Source organism: Lygodium microphyllum, chromosome 23 (assembly GCF_053477565.2).
Source record: "Lygodium microphyllum isolate KBCC chromosome 23, Lygodium_microphyllum_v1.1.10, whole genome shotgun sequence".
In the NCBI taxonomy this organism is placed as follows: Eukaryota; Viridiplantae; Streptophyta; class Polypodiopsida; order Schizaeales; family Lygodiaceae; genus Lygodium; species Lygodium microphyllum.
In genome coordinates this window covers 78,310,993-78,327,883 of record NC_141157.1, presented here as the reverse complement: position 1 = coordinate 78,327,883, position 16,891 = coordinate 78,310,993, and positions in this window count along the sequence as shown.

Here is a 16,891-nt window from a genome sequence, read left to right as displayed (position 1 = left end):
AAGACTAGTGATAACAACTCATAACATTATATGGAACCACGGAGAGGAGAGTCTAAAATAAACATGGAAATCTATCTGTAAATGTCGCAAAGTGCGATTCTATATAAAGGATGGTAAATATATCTAAGGAATGCTACATGGAAGAGGCCTACATGCATTACAATAATTTTTTTAAAAATATGTGTGCTCCACAAATCTAAGTGCATGATACAACTTCTCACCATTTGAAAGCTTGTCTCACTCAAAAGAGCGGTAAAAAAACTCTGTAAAATAAAAAAAGAGACATTATTCCACCATACATAATGGATCACGAAAAAACTAATGACTACAAACAAGAAAGAGGAATGACTTACTAGAGCTTCGCACACAAACAATCTATAGTGAGATTGTGTCTCACTACAAGAGAAAGGCCCCATAGATGTGCACTGTACACGCGAAAAAGCGGGTGCATTTATAAGTGCTTGTATCAGCGCGTCTATTCACGCTAGTATAAAAAACACGTCTATATATCCGCGCTGATAAACACGCTTATAGATGCGAAAATAAACACACATATTTTTCATTTCTCATAAAGTCCCTAAATATGACCAAACCTCTTAACAACTAGTATTTTTTTGAATAGGGCATGATTGGATGTATATACAACATAATTACACCTGGATCATACGCTAGGACATGATATACATGTATAGGATCATACGGACATGATATACATGTATATACGACATGATATACATGTATAGGTCATATACATGCATAGGACATGATATACATTACCAACTTTACTTCTTTCTGAGTATTACAAATATATATCCAATCATTCCAAAGCTAATTACATATATGTGATTTCATGCCCTATATACATCCAATCATGCCCTATACAAATGTGATTGGATAGGGCATGATGATTGGATGTATATATAAATCAAAGGTTGACTTGTGCATTTGCAATATATATATATATATATAGAGAGAGAGAGAGAGAGAGAGAACTGATCAATACACTCACATGTCTCATTTAATGTTGTGCACTTAACCTAGCCATGCATGCCAATTCATAGCATGAGTAGATTGATGTAAATCAGTTGGCTTGTGCATATGCAAGCTATTCCAATCATGTCAAGGTGCACTTATAGCTCACATATAATTTTAGATAAGGTGGACCACATGTAACCAATGTGCACATGTCCTCTTTTCATCATCTTTAGCCAGTGTGTCCACTTGTTGGTGACTAATACCAACAAGTCAACTACAAATCTCTTATCTATGAAATGTATAAGTAAATCAACTTGGTTAATTTGATGAGGCCAAGTTTTCCTTCCATGGATAGTGTGGTTGGCTATATTCTACTTCAAGGTTATAGGAACTTGCAGAAGTCAATGGAGCATCCTAAAAATGACGATACTTTAATTACTATATCAAGTCACTTCATGTACATATCTTTGATTGATTGATGGATAATATGCCTTTGTCTATCTCTTTCGTGTACACCTTCATTGCATTATCTCTCTCTAGCTAAAAACCATTCGTGCTTTATCCACCTATTGATACTTGCATGCAATTGTAAGTGGGATGGTCTAGTAAGTCACTACATATGTGCCAATTGACTTGCCAATGTGTTATCTCTTATCCTCAAGCTTTGTTATATATGTCACCCCATAGGTCAATTGATTCCATAAATGCATGCATTGATTCCTTAAATTGTTCATGCGCGTCTGTAAGCGCGTGTAACAGGAATTATCTGCGCATATACATGCACTGACAGACGCGCCACGCAAGTATAGAAAAATTTAAAAAAAGTTGTGGATTTCTTTTCAAACTTGTGCTTTCCTGCGTTTTTTGCGCGTTTTCTGCAGTTCGAGCTCGACATCACTACTCGTGTCTATCTATCTCTTCATGAAGACAATGAGGCAAAGAAATAAGAGTAAAAAGACGAGAGGAGGAAAGAAGAGCCAAAGAGTAAAGAATAAGAGCCAAACAGCATGGAAGAGAATAAGATTCAAGCAACTTACCAAGGGAAGGGAGAAGGAGGACAAGGAGCTTGCAACCTAGCCGCCACCCGTTGGAACAAGCAAAGAAGGTGAGTTCTTCTTCTCTCTCTCAATCTTGTTTGCTTTCTCTGTTTGTTTGTCTCTCTCTTCTCTCTCTTCACATGCTAGATCTTCTCATCTATGGAGGTTTTTAAGCTTTGTTTTTTAAGCAAGTTTGAGAAGAAATTGTGCGACTGTGTGCATCTGTCAGCGCGTCCAGATGACAGTGTAGACGCTGCTATAGACGCAGAAATAGACGCGCTGACATACGCCCACAGAGACACGCTAGCAAACGCTCATAGAGACGCAGGTATAGATGCGCACAGAGATGCAGGTATAGACACTGCATGTAATATGTTTTATCTGCAAAGGGTAATATGATTTTTCTTGTGTAGATATGGAATCCTGGATCCTCCAGCACCCCATTCAACAAGGAGCAACTCATGGAGGAGATGACAAATTATCTTGGTCGCCCTCCCACTGCAGAGGAGGTTTTCATTGTGATGTCTGGGACACCTATCACATCTTTGCCTACACAGGGATCAGCTGAGGTACATGGATCGGCCGAAGCACGTGCATCTGCAAAAGCACATGTATCAAGTGAGGTAGAGGGTAGTGTACGTCGAGGGAGGAGGGAGAGTGGTGCAGGAGGACGAGGAGGTCGAGGGCTTTGTGGGGGTTGCCTAGGTGGTGGCTCTCGATCACCCTCACCGGAAAATGAGAGAGGTGAGCCTCCACAAATGTACTACTCTATCACTGATGTTGGTGGTATCTTACATGACTTTGAGGGGAGGGAAGTGATAGCCTACTTGAGGAGTGTCGTGCATGCCACATACAAAGATTTCATGATTCCCTTCAAGCACCAAAAAAATGGTTTGTGGCAAAAGGTGCTGCGGATAGTACATAAAAGGTACCCTAATCTCGAGAATTCACGATTTTCAGATGATTTGGGACGGTCAAAGGTGAGAGACATGCTTCATAACAAGATGTCTCACCTTATGATGCGCGCCAAGGAGTCATTGCGGAGACAAGAGCAGGGGCGCCTTGGATATGGCCAACCACCCAATTGCCACTGCAAGGAGTGGAAAGAGGCCAAGAAGAGAGCAGCGGCGAAAATGACAAGTCGCCAGCATGCAGAGGCGCGACGTATCCAGATGGCAACCAGGGGATCGTCGCATTATGGGGTGGCAGGGAGTCATGGGAGGCTGAGTTTGTAAGTATTATTTGATTTCTTTTTTTAAATTAAATTTTGTAATTTGTTTCACTTCATTATGTAGTGTGTTTTAAGACATTGTATGTTCAAATTGTTTTGTAGTATCATATCATTGGTAGGATGCCTACTCCTAGAGAGGTAGGCTACCATCGAGGTCATAATCGGGTGTCCACTTGGCAGCATTTCTACGAGGAGGGACTCATCATGGCGGAGCAATATAATCGCGCCATGAGGATTCCACCACCAGAAGAGGTATGTTTTATTTTTTACATGAAAAGTATAGATAACTCTAATTTATTGTTTGTAATGGTATTTATATACCTTAATCCTTTGTGTAGGCGAACCCTGATGCAGTTGAGGATAGCGAAGGGGGGACTAGCAGTAGCGGTGGCGGCAACGGCAAGGACACAGGCAGCGGTGGTGGTAACGATGATGATGCCTCTTTTGAGGAGATATAGAGGAGCCCCATGCATGCATGCCTCCCCTTGGCCTGTAATTTTCATTTTTGATATGTATTACTTTCAGCTAGTGCTTGTGACCATGACGTCACAAGCACTAGACCTCATAATGTAAAAACGTTTCATCTATATATATGAAATTTAATGTGCTACATACATTGTTTTGTTTTCAGTATCCAATCTTCGAAATAATCTTTCTCTGTTTTCCTTAAGTATACAATTTGATGTTGATGGGGGGAAAAAAACGAGAGAGCATGTGGCCTGCAAGGCCACATGCTCTCTGGTTTTTTGTTCATACCTCTGTTTTGCGCGTCTATCAGCGCATCTAAATTGCAGGATAAATGCGCATCTATTATCATCAAAAACTTTCAAAGTAAACGCGGTTATAGACGTGTAGATACACGCGTGTATAGACGTACAATATGAATATATCCACTTTTTTATAAATATGATTATATATTTACGTAGCGCGTCAATACGCGCGTCTATATGCGCGTCTAAGTGTGCGTGTAACTCTGATCATAAGCACGCTTTTAGATGTGATTTTATAGACGCAGAAATAGACGCATTAATAAACCTGCCCGACATTTTTTTTCATAATTCAAATATTGCATCTACAAGCACGTCTATGGAGCATTTTTGTTGTAGTGTCTCTCTACATATTGAGCCTATAAACCTATGGGAACATAGTTTGTGATGGAGTGCTACAAAGAAAATGTAATAGCATTATTAGAAAAAACGTTTTTTGTACAGGTGATACTCCAAATAAGAAAGCGAGAAGAACCAAAAGAAAAATTACAAAGTCCTCCAAATAAGTCCTCTCGCCACTACTCCCCAAATGATGCATGACCCATGTCTCCAATCATGCCCTCATTGTCTCCCACTACTGCTGCTATCGTCTTGGAGAGTCTGTGGCATTCTCCTTCAGTCTCTACCAATCCTCTATATTCAACCGATCAGGCTTTGAGACACCACTATTGATTACCTTGCGCGCATTTGATTCTCTATGTGACATGTATGCATGCATAAGACTCCATCATCCACCCAATGGAAAACCTCTCTACTACAGTAGGTATAAGAATCCTCATGCAAAGATGCACTACATAGTCCTTACTCCCCTCTAGTATATTCTTTCAATGGTCCAAAACGTTATACCTAAATATTTGTTGGCACAACTCTCTCATGTGAGACAACACCCTCATCTTATCATTGATGATCAGAACACTTGTTTTGTCATCTACGAGTTATCCATCATACCCTACTGGGGTATGTCCAAGGTGCGGCCTCTCCCACCTACGACCACTCTCCTATGCATAACTAGGAGATTCTTGTACATGTGGTGTACTTATAGGTATAGTATCTCTCAGAGTAGAACCCATAACGGTGCCACCTGTGTAGACAATGAGTGAAACCTAGAGTCACGGGAGTAGATGTCTCCATAGCTATGACAAATCTTGGAGGTGATAAGTGTTCGCCAGATCAATGAGATGGAGACACTATACTGGTGCTACACAACACCCACTTGATCCATCCTCTATGGAATCAATACAAGAGCGAGGAGTACCAATAATCTCTGGAACCAACCATGGACTCAGAGTATCTATCTCTCTACAACACCTCCAAAAATTAATCCCTTCATCCACGGCCAAGTCTATAGCATGAACTCTGCCTATTGGAGATCAAATCATTGGAGTGTGCTAAAGTAGACCTCATAGAATGGCTTGATATGTTTGCAACAACTCTTGGTCCACCATATCTCTAAGGGGGGCTATCTGATCCAGAGATATACATGTGAAAATCTCATGTAGGTCCTCATGGGTCATCCTGCTCTTTGGGTATTGTCAAATGTAATCTACATAGACAGAAAATGATGTTAGCATAATCAATATAAGGATTTAGGTAAAGTACAATAACATAACTCTTCAAAAAATTATGCTAATTAAAATTCATATACTAAAGTACCCTTAAAAGTGAATTATCCATGAATTTAGTAAGTGGACACAAATATGACCCAATATGGATCCATGTCAAGCTCTTGGCATAGCTCAGTGTACATTAGAAGGTCTATATATAGGACACTATAGAAAGAGGAGTCCACCTCATTTTGGAAAAATTCATGGCATCCTATCTCTTTGTTGACATTACCCATGCGTATCTCCTTTGCATGGTCCAAGCCCTCTTCACCCTCCACCCTCTACAACATAAAATCCTCTACCTACATACTTTCATCATCCATGCTAGGGACATTACTTTCATTATACACTCATGCACTCTAAGTTATTGATGGCACACTATACCACCATCAAGGTTGTCGAGTATTTGAATGGAAGATTACCTATTCAATATAACTTATTAGAGTAAATCAACATTTATGATTGTTTCATGTCAAGGAAAAATTAATAAAAAGGGCCATGCCCTTGTTCACAGTGACCCAACAAAACAAATGTCTCACACAAATCTATCCATCTTTTCTTAAAATCTACCTCCAAATCTCTAGATGGGCCCCCTCAAACGGTTGCCCCAGCTCCTTCCAATACCACTTTAAATCATTGTATTATCAAATATGATCATAGAGAAGCTATGGTAATCCATTGGAAAAACACTTTGCAAGTTGCTAAAATACTTTATCTCATCTATTACAATATTTGGATTTGTGGTTCCACATTGGCTCTCTTGCTCAAACTTTGCTATGACACCAAAATCTGTTGTGGATTACATTTTTTCGATGTGCTCAACTTGAAAATGCCACCCACGCAACCACGTCGGGCTATAAATTTTCTACTATACACCACAACAATTAGATTAGTTGTTGCATATAAAATCTAGATATGACAACAAAGAAAGTATGTGGTCACCTTCAAACTCTATCCCCTCGAGAATTTCCACTCCTTGATAGAGACCTCTACCCCTTCGTGCAAAGTTGCAATCAAAGCTTCATGCAACCATCGCATAGATATAAATCGCGGCATCTCCTCCATGCTTGCGGGATATTGAGCTGGTCAATGACATGTACTACATGGAAATTTTGATCACACTCCCTCCTACTCTCTTTTGGCCTACTTGTATCTAGTGAGCCACTTCTTATTCTCTCTCTCATTATTTCTCTCTCCCCTCTCTCTCATTGTTTCTCTCTCTTCCCCATCTTTTTACTTCTCTCTATTCCTTTCCTCTCCTTCTCTCATTATCTTTATCCATCTTTCACTACAAGGGAAGGGGGGAATAGCAACACCGAGTTCCGATGCAAATTAGCGGTGTCGCTATTTTCATCCCAAATAGCAATGGTACTTAGACAAAAAAATGCAACCGAAATTAGAATATGGCATTTTGGGAAAGAGAGAGAAAAAGAGGGAGGGAGAGGGAGAGAAAGAGAGAAAGAGAAGGAACAAGAGCTTCTCCCTACCGTCGCCGCCATCACCACGCCACCATTCCCGAAGAAGAGGAGGAAGTGTACAAAGGGCGAAGAGAAGTTGTCACAAAGAGGAGATGAAGAATGCATCTTCGAGCCTTTGTGGTGAGTTCTCCCTCTTGATTTTCTCTTGTTTTTTTTTCTTTTTCTTTTTTTGTTTTTGTTGAGAACGAGGTGCATTGAGGGAGAAAGATAGGAAATGAGAGAGGGAGAAGAAGAAAGGAAAAGAAAGAAAGAACGAGAGAGAGAAAGGGAATAAACATGAAACATAATAAAGAAAGAGAACAAGAGAGAGAGGGAGGGAGGGAGGGAGGGAGAAAGGAGAATCAATGAGAAAACACGAGTGGGTAGAGAAAAACAAAGAGAGACCATAGTCATGCAAGAGGACATTTCATTGTTAAAAGATTGGTGAAAGAAAATCCCTACACCTTGACATGTCAGAATGACCATTACACTTGAGAAGGAGTAACCAAGTCTTCACTAATGGGAAGCTCAACTCAACTCACTTGTTTGAACACCTTTAGGAGTGTTTTTAGAGTGCTAGATAGAGGCAAAAGAGATTATGCCAACACTTCTAATATTCTCACTTCCAAAGTAAGTGCTAAAGGCTCACTTCATACCTCGAGAGGTGAACTTGAGTAGTCAATCCAAAACTATTCTTAAGCTCACATGGAACCATCTGGTGAGAACAACTTGAGTGGAGGTAGCACTAATAGTGATAGTGAAGCCCTTGGACCTTATGCAACTAGGTCAATAAAAGTGACTACATCTAAGAGATGACAACACTAAGAAGATTAGGATGTCACCTTAATTAGCCTACAAAATCACTCACAAGTGGTTGGATCATCAAAAAAGAGAGTTCACACATTGTGTAGTGTTGTAACAATTGTAATTAAATGCTTGTTTGCATATCTCATAATTGAATTGAAAGTTTGAGAACCATCATCATGAAGATACTTGGATTTATATTGAATCACAAAACCAAAGCCTACTTGTGCATGGTGCACCTACACACACTTGCAAATTAGTAAAATTGCAAATTTCTAACAAAGGAACACAAGATACATAAAGAAATAAATCAAAAAAGGAAATCACAAAACACATAAAGAAATTTGAGAAATAGATAGACCAAATATTGACTAACTCTAGAAACCCCTACAATCATAGCTTAGACAAAGAAAATACACTGTCAAAAATGGACCTTATCATCAAAAAAAATTTAAAGCTTACACACCATGCAATGGAGACCACATCACTAAATGATCCTTACTAGCCAACAATGACAAATTAGGAAATTGTCTTTTTAACACCTAGCATACGACACATCGCACATATGACAAATTTGGAGAGCGAGGGATGTCTTCCTTAGAAGCCACCACTTCCTTGCCTAAACTAACCACTTATTAAGAACGTAGTCACGAAAGACGAGGTAGAGAAAAACAAAGAGAGAGGGGGAGAGAGAGTGAGAGAGGAGAATGATTGAGAAAATGTAAGGGGGTGGATAGAAACAAAGAGAGGGGCAACAAAGAAAGAGAGAGAAAGTAAGAAAGATAGGAAATGAGAGAGGGAGAAGAAGAAAGGAAAAGGAAGAGCGAACAAGAGAGAGAGAGAGAGAGAATAAACTTGAAAGACAACAAAGAAATGGAAAAAGAGAGAGAGAGAGAGAGGGGGGAGGAGAGAGGAGAATGAGTGAGAAAACATACGGGGGTGGAGAGAAACAAAAAGAGGGGAAACAAAGAAAGAGAGAGAGAGAAAGAAAGAGAAATGGGAGAGAACATAAAACAAAGAGCGCAAAAAAAGGTGCAAACAAAGGGGGAGAATCAAAGAAAAGGGGAGAAGACCGAGATGACAATTGACATTACTTTTGTTGAGTTACAAGAGAAGAAATCCCTTCTCAAATAAATTCCGAAAGAAAAATATAATGAGAAAAAAAACAAATTGTTTCTTGTAACATAGACAAAATGCAAAACCATGAAGGTTGTGATGTTCAAGATCATGAGGTGTATCTTAATCAGTGTATCACGTGTCCTTGATCTTAATGCAAGTTGGCAATCAAATAAAAGCGTCACTTGTCTATAGAACACATATGACGCTTCGATGAGTTTCAATCAGATATCATTGATCAAGCGATCTCATAAATTGAGCAAATGGTAAGAAAAGTGGGTATCAATCATGTATTATATTCGCAAACTAATTGAATATCATATACAACAACATTGGATGTGACTGTAAAATTATATATAGTGACATGATGTCTCATCCCAAGGAGGAGTGCACCTATTACAGCCAATTAGAAGAGTTGGTGGGCATGCCATGGATGGAGTGCCTTAGCCAATCCACCACTTGGAAGGCACTATCTAACCTATACCGTCAATACCATAGGAGACAGGTAGCCTTTCAGACTTTCCTACAATCTTGGAGCCTAAGATGGAGGCAATGATCGATGCATTGATTACCATGGATACCGAAACTTCTAATCCGCTTAGAGAAGAAGCATCTATACCATTATATGATCGGTTTCGAGTATCTTGCTTGAAGACGCTACTTGCACTTCTAAGTGTGCAAGCAAAATACGGGTGGAGCGATGCAAGTGTGAGGAAGTTGTTTAGGTACGTTCTATGTATGCTTCATTGATTTATTTTCGGCACCATTATAAAAAACATTTGTATTTTTTTAATGTATTTTATGATTTCTTTTCAGATTGCTAAAGTATCACATATTACCACTTGAAAATACCATGTCTGAGTCTCGTGATCATACACGACATGTTTTACGAAAGCTTGGCATGGACTACAATGGCATCCATGCATGTATCAATGATTGTGTGCTCTTTTAAGGAGAGTATGAGACTATGGCAACATGTCCAAAAAGTGTAGTACTCACAGGTATTGATAGGACTTGCAAGGGAAAACCATGCCTCACAAAGTTCTTAGATATTTTCCACTTATCGCTCGTATACTTCACATGTTTTATACGTCAGGCATGGCGAGCTTGACAACGTGGCATGTGCAGAATAGATCCATAGATGAAGTCCAACAAATTTGAGCGGATTCACGCACATGGAGCCACATTGACTCTACATTTCCAGGCTTAGCGTGAGAGCCAATGAATCTTTGACTCGGTCTTGCTATGGATGGCATGAACCCATTCGGTCTCTACTCAACATCTTGCAATGTTTGTCCTGTAGTCCTTGTTAACTACAACATCTCACCATGGATTTCTATGAAGAAAGGACACCTGATCCTTAGCTTGCTCGTTTTTAGCCGCTACAAAGTCAGGAATATGGACGTCTATCTGCGCCCATTAGTTGATGAGCTTAAGATTTTATGGGAGGAGGGGGTCACCGTGAAATTTATGAGCAAGCACGATGATTGACGGTTCACCAATATACAAGCCATTCTCATGTGGATCATATATGACTTTCCACGATTCGGGGAGTTCTTAGGTAAATAGGCTTCCATTCTCATTGGTCATATCTATCATACCTCGTTCAAGTTTGTGTTCACTAAATAGAGGTGTTGGGATAGGTCTGGTTATCTTAGGTTATCATGCATGTCCATTGTGTGGGCTGCAATTAGACTCTGGAAGGCCGCAAACCATAAAGAAGATGATATATCAAGGGCACGCCGCTTTCTTGTTGGAGGGTCATGAATTGAGGGATGTTTTTCTTGAACGACCTCCAGCATGAATGAACGCTCAAAGCTTGTACGAGTTGAAAATGGTCCACATAGAGTCACATCCAAACGGAATGTGACGATTCTTAGTTTTCTACGAGTTTTCGTATTGGATCCACTTATAAATCATCCACTTGTTGGATCCAATGCATATTTTCAAGAATGTGGGAAACTTACTATGGGACCACATTTGCAGGAAAAAGAGACATTGTAAGGGCACAAATGGATTTGAAGGAGGTAGGCAAGATGAGGGCGCTTTGGCCACAGTCGAGTATTGATGGTCGCTTGCAACTAGCTCCCATTCCTTGAGTTTTGTCCACTAAAGAAGAGCACATTGTGGAGTAAATTATCAGGTCTATATGGGTATGATGCGCTCTCTTAGATCTGCATTTTCTAAAGATGACCAACAATAGGGCTAAAATCCTATGATTGGCATAAGATATGTCGAGTTTGTACTACGAATGGATTGTATGTGACCTGCATAATTTGCTATTTGGAGTGTATTCATTGTTCTTAATGATGCTTTATTTGTGGCAGTTTGTACTACCGATCGTGATCGCAAGATGCCTTTCTCCAGAAATACATGGGACAATTTACAGGTTGTCAAATTTGGTGCAATGGATTTCATAGAAGGAGATCAAGACATCCTCTATTGAATTCGCAAGGCAGGGAGCAGTGGAGATGGTCTGTCTCTTTGAGAAGTACTTGCCCACCAGCATACTCACGATAGAAACCCACCTCCTTATGCATATTATAGACGAAGTGGAGATTGTTGGACCTGTCCATATGTGATGGATGTTCTTCTTGGAGTGCTTCACGAAAACCCTAAAAATATTTGTGTGATAATGAGATCAGGTAGCATGGCTAAAGGTTAGTTGGTGTCTGAGGCATTAGTGCATATTTCACAATGGCTAATAACAGTGGATCTAGACAATAGTATGCTATGGTCGTCACTGAAGCACGATCCTGACCGGAGATGTGGTGGTTGGAAATGGAGTAGAAAAAAGGATGGATACTACAATGGAAGAGAAAGTGAATCGTTATTTTATGTTGGGCAATGCATCCATGGAGACGTGGCTGGCTAGGTATAGGCAAGCCAGGAAAGATCAAGAAGAAGCATGATCCAAATTTCGACATAGTACACGCCATCAACCGATTGGATATCTCGAGGACACGGAGGAGATGTCGCACTTTTGCAATAGTTGCATGGAGCTTTGATCGTAGCCTCTTTCGAAGGGGTGGAGGTATCCACTAAGGAGTAGGAATTCTCAAGGGGATATAGTCCAAAGATGACCGCATGTTTTATAAGATGTCATATCTAGATTCTATATGTGACAACTAATTAACCCTTTCAATATATAGTACAAAATATACATTGCAATGTGGTTGCGTAGACGGCCTTTTTGCATGGAGCGTATTGACAAAATGCACTCCATAATGGATTATGGTATCATGGAAAAGTTTGAGTAAGAGAGCTAATGGCGAGCCACGGATCCAAACACCGTTATAGAAAAGATGGACTATTTTGGAAACTTGCAAAGTATTATCATGGTGGATTACCATAACTTCTCCATGATCCTATTCAATGTGTAGTGGTTCAAAGTGGTACTCAAGGAACCGGGACAACTGTCCCACGAAGTCTATCTAGATTTCTCAGAATAGATTCTAAGAAAATATGGACGGATTTGCGCTACATGTTTATGTTGCCTGGTTCATTGTAAACAAGTATATGAACTCAAGTTTTTAAAACTTTTATTATGACATGGTATATGTGATTTTGAATAGGTATTTTCTATCCAAACCACCGAAAACCTCAATGGTGGCATATTGTACCTTCAGCTCCTCGAAGTGTGAGAGCATATGATGAAAGCAATGTTCCCAACATAGATGAGGACAGTATGTAGATAGAGAAAATAAGTACGAGATTGGTGATGACAACTCATAAAACTATATGGAACCATGGAGATAAGAGTCCAAAACAAATATGGAAATGTATTTGTAAATATCACAAAGTGCAATTTTATAGAAATAATAATATATATATATAATGATTACTACATGGAGGAGACATGCATAGATCACAGGACCAAAAAAGAAAAGATATGTCCTCCATGAATCCAAGCGCATGCTACAACTCCTTGCCATCTAAAAGCTAAGTCCCAATACAAAGGAGCATCAAACAAACTTTGTAAAATAAACAACCAGATATTAGTCCACCATACATAATGTACCACAAAAAAACTAATGATTGCAAATAAGAAATAGGATTAACTTACTAGTCTTCTGTATGCATACAATCTATTGATAAAAGTGTAGTGAGATCGTGTCTCTCTGCATATCGAGTATCCAAACCTCTGGGATCGAGGTTTGTGATAGAGTGCTACAAATAAAACAAAATAGCATTGTTAGAAAGAATATTATTAGTACAACTAATATTCGAATTAAAAAATCAAGAAGAACAAAAAAAAAACTCCTCCAAATAAGTCCTATGATTGCCACTCCCAAAATGATACTGCATGACCCATGTCTCCAATCATGCCCTCCCTACCTCTCGCTAGTATCACATCATTCTAGAGAGTTTGTGGCCTCCTCCCTGACTCTCTACCAATCCTCTGCATCTAACCACTCAAGCTTTGTGTGCGTCTAATTGTCTATGTGATATGTATGTATGCATACACTCTATCCCTCCACTGAGTGAAAAACCTCTTTGATGCCCTAGGTATTGGAAACTCCTCATGCAAAGATAGCATGACATAGTCTTTTCTCCCCTCTAATATATTATTCCAATGGTCCAAAATGTTGTATCTAAATACTTGTTAGCAGAACTCTCTTATGCAAGACATCACCCTCCTCCCCTCATCATTCATGATCACAACACCTGTTCTCTCATCTACAAGGCATCACCCTCCTCCCCTCATCATTCATGATCACAACACATGTTCTCTCATGTACAAGGTATCTATACTCTATTGGGATATATCTAAGGTATAGCCTCTCCCACCTAAGTTGATGGCCATGCTCTTAGGTATAACTAGAAGATCCTTGTAAATTTTGACAACCTACGGCCAGGGTAGTATCTCTTGGAGTAACACCCATAGAGGTGCCACCTGTGGATAGTTGAGTGAAATTTAGAGTCATGGAAATAGATGTCTATACAGGTATGATAAATCTTGGAGGTGACAAATGTTCACCAAGTTGGCAAGATGGAGACATTGCATTGGTGCCTCCATAACACGCATATGAGCCACTCTCTCTAGAACCCTAGTACAAGAGGGAGGAGTAGCAACTCTCTCTGGAATTGATCGTGGACTCACAACATCTACATCTCCGCAACACCTTGTCTCTTCTCTTCCTCTTGCATCTCTACATATCTTATCTCTCTACATCTCAACATGGTGTTGGAGCTATATATAGCTCACCCTATCTAGACTAGGTCTCACCTATATATATGTAGATTGTGATCAATATAATATAGTCTTTGGGAGTATATATGGTGTGTCTCTTCTCTCTCTCTCTAGTGTCTCTACATATCTTCTCTCTCTACATCTTAACATTCTTGGAGCTATATATAGCTCATGCTATCTAGACTAGTTTTTACCTATATATATATATATATATATATATATATATAGATTGTGATCAATATGATGTAATCTTTGGGATTGTATATGGTATGTCTCTTCTCTCTCTCTAGTTTCGTTCATTACAATTGGTACTCGAGCACAGTGCTTTGGTCCTTTCTTCCCTCTTTTTCTTCAAAACTACTTATCTTTTTAAGTAGTACACCCCTATTTTACTTAGGTACACAAAGAGTACTATATGCAAATGGTTGCCATATTAAAGGAGTAGAGCTATACTACACCCCTATTTTACTTAGGTACACAAAGATTACTATTTATGCAAATGGTTGCATTACTGAAGGAGGAGTAGACCTAAAGATACACTTGGAGGTAATAAGGCTAACTTAGTAGGTTATCACAAAATGTTGTGTATATTTTAGAGGTCTATTAAAATGAAGTATCAAGACGTAGAGAAGGCCTAAATCTCAGTTACTTTTCAAGAAAGAACCCTTTCTTCTCTCTCTCCTCAAGCTTCCTCCAATTGCCATGGATTCTCTAGCTAAGAATCTCCTTACATCTCTCTTCTTTCTCCTCCAGAGTACAAAAGACATCAATTGTTGAGTCCTAGAAATTAGAAGCATGAGATTAAGTTTTGGATTGGGTGTTTTGTCCCTCTCTAAGGTCCAAGTAGCGCTCCACAAATTGTGTCAGAGAATAGGGATAGCCATTAACGTTTAGCTTCAGTCTCACAAATCCTTCAAGAATCCTTTGATTCTCAACCCTAGGACCCATCTATAGCAACCATTACTCAGGAGGATTGAAGCCACGATCATCTAAGGTATTATGAAGCTAAATTTTGAGGATCCTTATCAAGACTTCAGTAAATAGATAGCTCATTAAATCCCATCCCAGTTTCATTAATTCGCTTGATGAAGCTTTGTTTTCTTATTAAAATGGAAATATCAAATCAAGCCATTATACTATCCCAATCTCTAATTGCACTGATGCATTGAAGAACTCAAATTGCCATTGAATAATCCATACAACCATGTATTTACCACCATCCCCATCATTTTGGGTTTTCGTTTCAAATCTCTAACCATGGATTATCTAACCTTGTTGTGCTAATCTAGTGATAGTATCCAAAAAAAAAATTGTGGAAAGGGTAAGTTGGCATCGAGTAAATCAATGTACTACCAAGGTAATCCCTCTCCTATCCACTCAAATTTCCATTCCATGTATCTTATGAAAAGCCCAAAATTTTATTTACCATCAATGGATATGATTCTGATTTTTTTAATTAAAGATGTGTGACATGGTAACATAACATAGAGGTGACTCTGCCTTACCACTAAAGACCTTGAAGGGGTGTGCAACTTGGCATGGAAGAAGCTTTGTCCACCTCCTACCAAAGCCCAATACTCATGTGTAGGTACAACTACATTTACTGGATATCCCAAATCTTGATGGAAAATGCTGAATATGATGCAAATGTATTTAAAAGCACATATATATATTGAACTTGGAGTACATATAGTTAATCTGGGATGTATGCTACCGATCTTTGTAAAAATTGTATGTATACTTGATGGATGCTTGTAGAAATTTGATGGATGTGGGATGATTTTGATCATGCTCTATGTATGCTACACACTAAGTTACATAGGCTTTTCAACCCATAAGGCACCAAACATTGGAATTTTGGTTCAAGGGATAGGCAGTGCATTGGGTGGAGGAATTTTGAGGCTCCACAAAAAATTCATTGCAAAAATTCTCTATTGCTACTTAGGAAGAACCCTAAATCTCTTCTTGAAGATCACATCATTTCCTTTGATTCAAAATAAAATTCTCCCCAATGGGAGCTATGATCTAGGAGATATTGCAGTTTTTGGCACAAGGGTCCTGTGGACAAGGTGCAAACTCCTCTTAGATAGTCATATATATTGAGTCATATAAAATTTTTCAAATATTCTATCCTAAAAATTAATAGATCATCTTGAAGAATAAACCATCCTTTTTTATTTGAATTATGAAACACATCGCTTGGAGCTTTCTACCAAAAGTTGCAATCATTTTATTGATGGGAGGTCTTATCAACTACACCTTGGGATGGTGAGAAATAGAGGCAAAAGTAAGGCTCGGAGTAACCTACATATGGAAATCATTGATGCTAGAGAGCCTACGATTGGGGATAACCATGAGGATTCTTATGAGAAAGAGTCATTTGATTTGGGACAATGCACTCAACCAACTGTATGAAACATTTAATGCACTGAGGCATACTGATATGTTCTCCAAGCACAATGAAGTACTATCTAAATTGGATCAAATGATCGATCATATGGCTTGCATGGATGGCCAATCCAAGATAGACTTATTTATTGAGGAAAATTACCCTTCCAATAAACAAGCCACACTTGTCATGATCATGATAGTTATGTGCAAAAAGAAAAGCAAGAATCATAGAGCCTTAGTGGAGTAGAAACATCATCCGATACTACATGTATAGTTAGCCCTTGTTGGTCAGGGAGACTAAGTTGTAGTCCCATA